The sequence below is a fragment of the Mus caroli genome, unplaced genomic scaffold (genome assembly GCF_978045245.1).
Source record: "Mus caroli unplaced genomic scaffold, Mus_caroli_1 scaffold_11, whole genome shotgun sequence".
NCBI classification, from domain to species: domain Eukaryota; kingdom Metazoa; phylum Chordata; class Mammalia; order Rodentia; family Muridae; genus Mus; species Mus caroli.
The window spans coordinates 68,831,104-68,837,000 of NW_028227266.1; the positions used below are offsets into that span (position 1 = coordinate 68,831,104).

The 5,897-nt window shown below is 46.9% G+C and overlaps 1 non-coding gene across 1 annotated transcript; it reads right to left on the reverse strand.

Annotated features, from left to right (window-relative positions):
- Positions 1–1,724: 1,724 nt before the first annotated feature.
- On the reverse strand, positions 1,725–1,859 carry LOC115032036 (small nucleolar RNA SNORA17). The gene has a single exon (XR_003837683.1). It is a non-coding gene; the product is annotated as a small nucleolar RNA SNORA17 (small nucleolar RNA).
- Positions 1,860–5,897: the final 4,038 nt, after the last annotated feature.

Below are 5,897 nucleotides of genomic sequence, written 5' to 3' on the forward strand. Positions count from 1 at the left end.
GACTAGTTGTTTTGCTAGTAATTACTCTTCATGTCTAAGCTAATTCACAATTATGGTTTTTATATACATAATATAGTGTTAATTGCTGTCTTGCCATCTCAGAAGTATTTTTTTTAACTTTTTGATGATTCTTTGTGGATTTCACATCATGTAGCCCAATCTCATCCATTCCCTGCCTCATACCCACCCTCCACCCTTGCAACCTCAACCCCCAACAGAGGAGGAAAAAATCTGGTTGTGGAAGCTGTGGTGTGTCACAGTGTGTTCCACGGTGTATCCTTTTGTGGTATACATTTTGCTTGCATTATTCACTGCAATGGCTCATTGATCTGGTTCAAGGTCTCTGGCTTCAGCTACTCTGTCGATACTGAAACCTCACTGGGACTCCTCTCAGGTATCCTGTTGTTGCCCTGCATCATGGAGATCCTGCAGCGTTGGATCTGTAGGACAGGCCCCTTCATACATTCCAGCAGTTCATCAATGGAGTAAATGTTGGCCTGGGCCAATTCAAAGCCCTGGATCTGGGTCTGTATGGTATCTGAGCTGGTCAGCCCGCCAGCTCTCCCACTCTGATGACCTGAGGGTTGGCTCACCAACAAAGCCCCACCCCTCACCCCCCAACCAGAGCCACCTCTACCCTGTTGCCCAGAAGAGGTGCAGAGTTCATTCTCCCAAATGCTGCAGCAGGTAAGGGGCAGAGCCAGCTCTCCTGCTGTCATGACCCTGGGGCCAGTTCTCCTGCCTGCCAAAGGTGCTGAGGTGTAAAGGGAGAGGAAAGTATCTCTCCCTCATCCATGCCGCCACAGGGAAGACTAATGGTGAGGGCAACCAACTCTCCCATGCTCATATCAGCTGCCTTACCCTCAACTCCCGTGTGTGTGTGTGTGTGTGTGTGTGTGTGTGTGTGTGTGTGAGTGTGAGCATGTGTGTGTAGGGGGAAGGGAATGCTCTCCCAAGTACTGCAGCTGGCTATGGATGGCATCAGCTCTTCTGCTCTCACATCCCAAGATGCCCAGGCCAGGGGTGGGGCCAGTTCTGCACAGCCTTCAGACATCAATATGTCCCCTGGTGGCACCCCAGACCACAGACTTCTGCCTGGCCTTTGGTGGTAACAGATCACTGCTGCTGCAGAGTCACAGAGATGCGACCCCCCGTAGAAGCACAGACCAGGACCCCACCATGGTCCTGGGTGGCATCATTGGGCTGTTCCTTAACTACCTTTATGTCTACATTTCTGCCTCGCTCATTGTGTTTCATCCTTCTGTTTCTCTTTCTCTTACATTCCCCTACCACTTATTTGTTCCTCTTAGTGGTACCCAGAGTTTCTGAGTGTGTGGGGTCATCTCAGGAGTGATCTCAGGGGTGTTATGCCCTCGTCTGTGCATTCTCGAACTGGGTAGGGCTCATCTTAGGCATGCTCTGCTGCCACACACACCCCTGCCCTCCAGGCCTGCTCAGCACCAGACTGGTGGGCATCTTAGGCTTGGGCTCGCTCCTCACCCAGGTCCACCTAGTGGTTCCATTGGAGGGTTGTCTGTCTCAGGCTCACTCCCACTTGGAGCCCACAATCCCGGGTGGGTTTTTTCTAGTCCCAGGCTCACTTCCTGCCCTGAGAACCCATCTAGGCCTGCATAGCACCAGACTGGTAGTCATTTTAGGCTAGCTTCCTGTCTGGTCCTCATGGTGCTGGAGTGGTGGTCATCTCAGGCTCTCTTTTTTTAGGGAGTGTTAGGCTACTGATCATTCAGATGTTCCCAAGTCAGGACACTGAGTGTAGACATGGCCTTTCCCTCTCTACCACCTACTGACACACATGCGACAGACACAGTAGCCACACCTGCAATGCCTCTAGGGACAGGGGAGCTTTTATTTGTTAGTTAGCTAGCTAGCTAGTTAGTTGGTTGGTTGGTTTGTTAAGCACAACTAAGCACAGCCAGAAAAAAAAAAAAAGCACAAAATACTGAGAAAGTCCTTCTTTGGGGTATTTATGTCTTAACTTAAGTAATTGCTGGTGAAAAGAGGGCAAATTCGGCCTCGGGTGTGTTTAAATAACTCACAACTGAGATTTAAGATAGCATAATATGGCTTGCTGCAGAGATAGAGATTTCCCCCCTAAAGAGTTTGTGGCCAGAAATTCTAAAATAAGTTCCCAATGAAATGCATTCATCCTAAACTCAGTCACCCAGCCAGAGAGCACGGGAGAAAAGCCCACTGCACATCCACATCCGTTCTGGAAACGCTTCTCTTCTTTCATCCAACAGTTTTCAGAAAACAAGCATCTTGAGCCTGGCGAGGTGGCACACACCTGTAAGCCCAGCACTCGGAGGTGGAGGCAGGTGGGGATCTGAATTCGAGGCCAGCCTGGTCTACAGAGTGAGTTCCAGGATAGCCAGGGCTAGCTACATAAAGAAACCCTGTCGGGGGCTGGTGAGATGGCTCAGTGGGTAAGAGCACCCGACTGCTCTTCCGAAGGTCCAGAGTTCAAATCCCAGCAACCACATGGTGGCTCACAACCATCCGTAACGAGATCTGGCACCCTCTTCTGGAGTGTCTGAAGACAGTTACAGTGTACTTATAATAAATAAATAAATCTTAAAAAAAAAAAAAAAGAAACCCTGTCTTGAAGAAGAAGAAGGAAGGAAGGAAGGGAGGGAGGGAGGAAGAAAAAAGAAAGAAAACACCACCACCAAAAAGTACCTGATGGATAGCCTCAACTTCCAACCGTCTGTCCAGCCCAGTGTTATATTCTCAGGCAGGTCATGACATACAATAAACAATGAGGTCCCACAGCATCTGTCAATCTTTTTTTTTTTTTTTTTTTTTTTTTTGGCTAAGACATGTGTCACTGGACATTGATCTTCATAGGTGGGAGACCTGGAAGGTAATGTTTACTTTTGTTCAAGAACAAAGCGGAATGATGAGCTTGGGATGTAGCTTAGTCAGTAGAGGGCTTCCTAACATGCATGAAGCTGGAGGCTCCATCCACAGCATGGTGTAAGCGGAGCTTAGTGGCTCTCACCTGTCATCCTAGCACCTGGGAAATAGAGGCACCAGGATCAGAAATCTTAACAGGGCTAGCTTGGTGTAGAACTCAATAGTAGAACATATGCCTAATGTGTGAAAGGCCATGGGTACATCTCCAGCAATAAATAAACTCATAGATAGAAGGATGATGGAAAAATAGATGGATAGATGATAGATAGATAGATAGACAAATGACCAATAGATGATAGATGATACACAGACTGTCCTGGCTAGTTTATATCAATTTGACACAGCTGAAGTCATCTGAAAGGAAGGAACCTCAATTGAGAAAACGCCTCCATAAGATTGGGCTGTAGGTAAGGGTATTTCTTTAATTAGTGATTGATGTGGGAGGGCCTCATCTGTTGTGGGTGGGCCACACCTGAGCTGGTGGTCCTACTTGCTATAAGAAAGCAGGGTAAACAAGCCAGTAAGCAGCACTCCTCTCTGGCCTCTGTGTCAGCTGCTGCCCCCAGGCTCTTGCTGTGCTTGAGTTCTTGCTCTGAGTTCCTTCAATAAAGAACTGTGCTGTGGAACGTGTAGGACAATGCACTTCCTCCCCACGCTGCTTTTGGTTCAGGTGTTTCATTACGGCAATAGAAATCCAAAGGCACACAGATGAATAAACGGATTACATTAGACTTGATTATCAAAACAGACAATACAAGTTGGTCACGGTGACACAAGCCTGTCATGCTGGCACTTAGGAAGACGAGCAGTTCAAGCTCAGCTTTAGATTCGTGGTGAGTTCAAGACCTGCTTGGCTCTCAGGAGAATCTTTCTCTCAAAAGAAAATAAGGCAATCTAGATCTTGCACTTAAAATAAAATTAATAGTATAGCGTTGCTCTTAGAAACATAACTTTGTGTCATAATTGCCTTCGTTTTCCCTTCAACATTTGGCTACTCTGAGCCGGTCTTCAAGAGCCCATCTAGGTGCCCTAGGTGGTGCAATTACTGTAGGCCTTCCCATGAGGTGCCTGACCCCGTACTTCATACAGAAAGCTGTGGTCACTGTGAACTCAAGAAATAGCTTTTTTTCTTCTCCTTGGAAGCATAAATACACAGATGACATTTTCGTCTTTGCCCCAAGGGAACTCATGCTGTGAAGGTGTCACAAGCTACCTGTCTGTCTGTCTGTCTGTGCTTCAGTGAGTTAGTTAGCATCCCTTCGACTCTGACTCCCCATCTTCAAACACAGGATAATGTGGTACCGTCCTCTAAGGGCCCTACTGGAGATCAAAGGCAGTGATTCACAAACTTCTTTACTTATCAGGTCCAATGTAGGAATTTTATTATGATCATTTTCTCCCATGCCCTTGTTAGCTTAGTGACTAGTAACAAATACTCAACAATTACGACCATCGTATGCAAACAGAATTTGGCTGTGAGTCTGCCTGGCTCATTATTACTGAGGCACTTGCCTACCCACCTACTGTTAGCCATCACCTCTTTCCCTTGTGTGTGGATGACTGTCAATGTCCTTGTCAGACATATCCCGCTCTTCATGCCCTGGATCACTTTTTGGCTGTCTCTTCCAAAGCTGTTCTTCTCAAGAACAAGTCCTGACTTTAACAACAAAACAAAACAAAAACCTCAGTCCTTCCTGCCCCACCTACATGATTCAGTTGAATTAAATACCTGACAAGGCCTTTAAAAGGGGGAGGGGGAGCTGGACATGCTGGCACACACCTGTAACCCCAGTAGAGAGGTTAGGAGGAAATATTGCTGCTTTGTTGCCAGTTTAAGGCTGGCCTGGACTACACAGCAAGACCATATCCCCCAAAGGGGGATATTGGGGTCGAATGCTTACCTAGCACACATGAAGCCTTGGGTTCATCTTCCACACTGCATAAATTGTATTCCTCCAGCCCCAGCATTTAGACAGTGGAGGCAGAAGGTTCCGAAGCTCATAGACACTTCCAGGTCACCTAGAATATATGAGATTATGAGATTATGATTCCAACAGTAGGAGTGGCAGCCTAGCATCCGTAAGGCCTTGAGTTCAATCCCCTGCACTGCTGTTTATGCATTTGGTGCTGATGACAAGGTAAATGGGTTAGCATCACTGTCCCATCATCCCTGTGACAACCGCCAGCTAGCATCATCCTTCCCCAGTAGGTTTCTCCGAGGATGTGTGAGACCAGATGGGTTATGGAGTCCATAGATCTCGACAATTATTTTCAGTTGCCTTTCCATGCTTTTGGGTGTTTGGCTGGCACTCATGATCACCAGGACGAAATACCCAGCTCCCCTGTGCCCCCAGCTGGCAGAGGCTTTGCCCCTTAAGGTCCTGCCTACCTTTTCCTCAGCGAGTGGGCCTCCTCCTGATCAAACCTCTGCCCAGAACTCTTGGCTGCTTAGCTTTCCCTGACTTAATTCTTCCTCTCAAATCCAACCAGAAGATAAAAACCTAATTAAACCTGAGTCAACTGCTTTACTCTGTTCAGAAGACAGAATTTGATGATTCTCGTCCTTAAAAGTCAAGCCATTCTTGGAGGAAGGTCTCAGTGACACGTACAAAATTATTGCCAATTCACTGTAAGTTTGTGATCCAAACCTCTGCTTAAACTAGCTTGCAGTTTCTTACCTCAAACAAAATCAAAATCCTTAAACAAAAAAATTTTCAAGACAGTGTCTTGCTCTGAAACCCAGGCTGCCCTCCAATCTTCAGGAGGCTTGTGCTAGATCCACGAGTGCTGGGATTACAGGTGTTTGCCACCATACCCAGCTTTCAAAATCTAACACACTCTGCTCTCTAAACTCACCTAGTAAGCCATGTGTGGTGGGACACTCCTGTAATCTCAGTACCTGGCAATTAGAGCAAGAGAATCAGGAGTTTAGGTCATCCTTGGTTTCATAATGAAATTGAAGT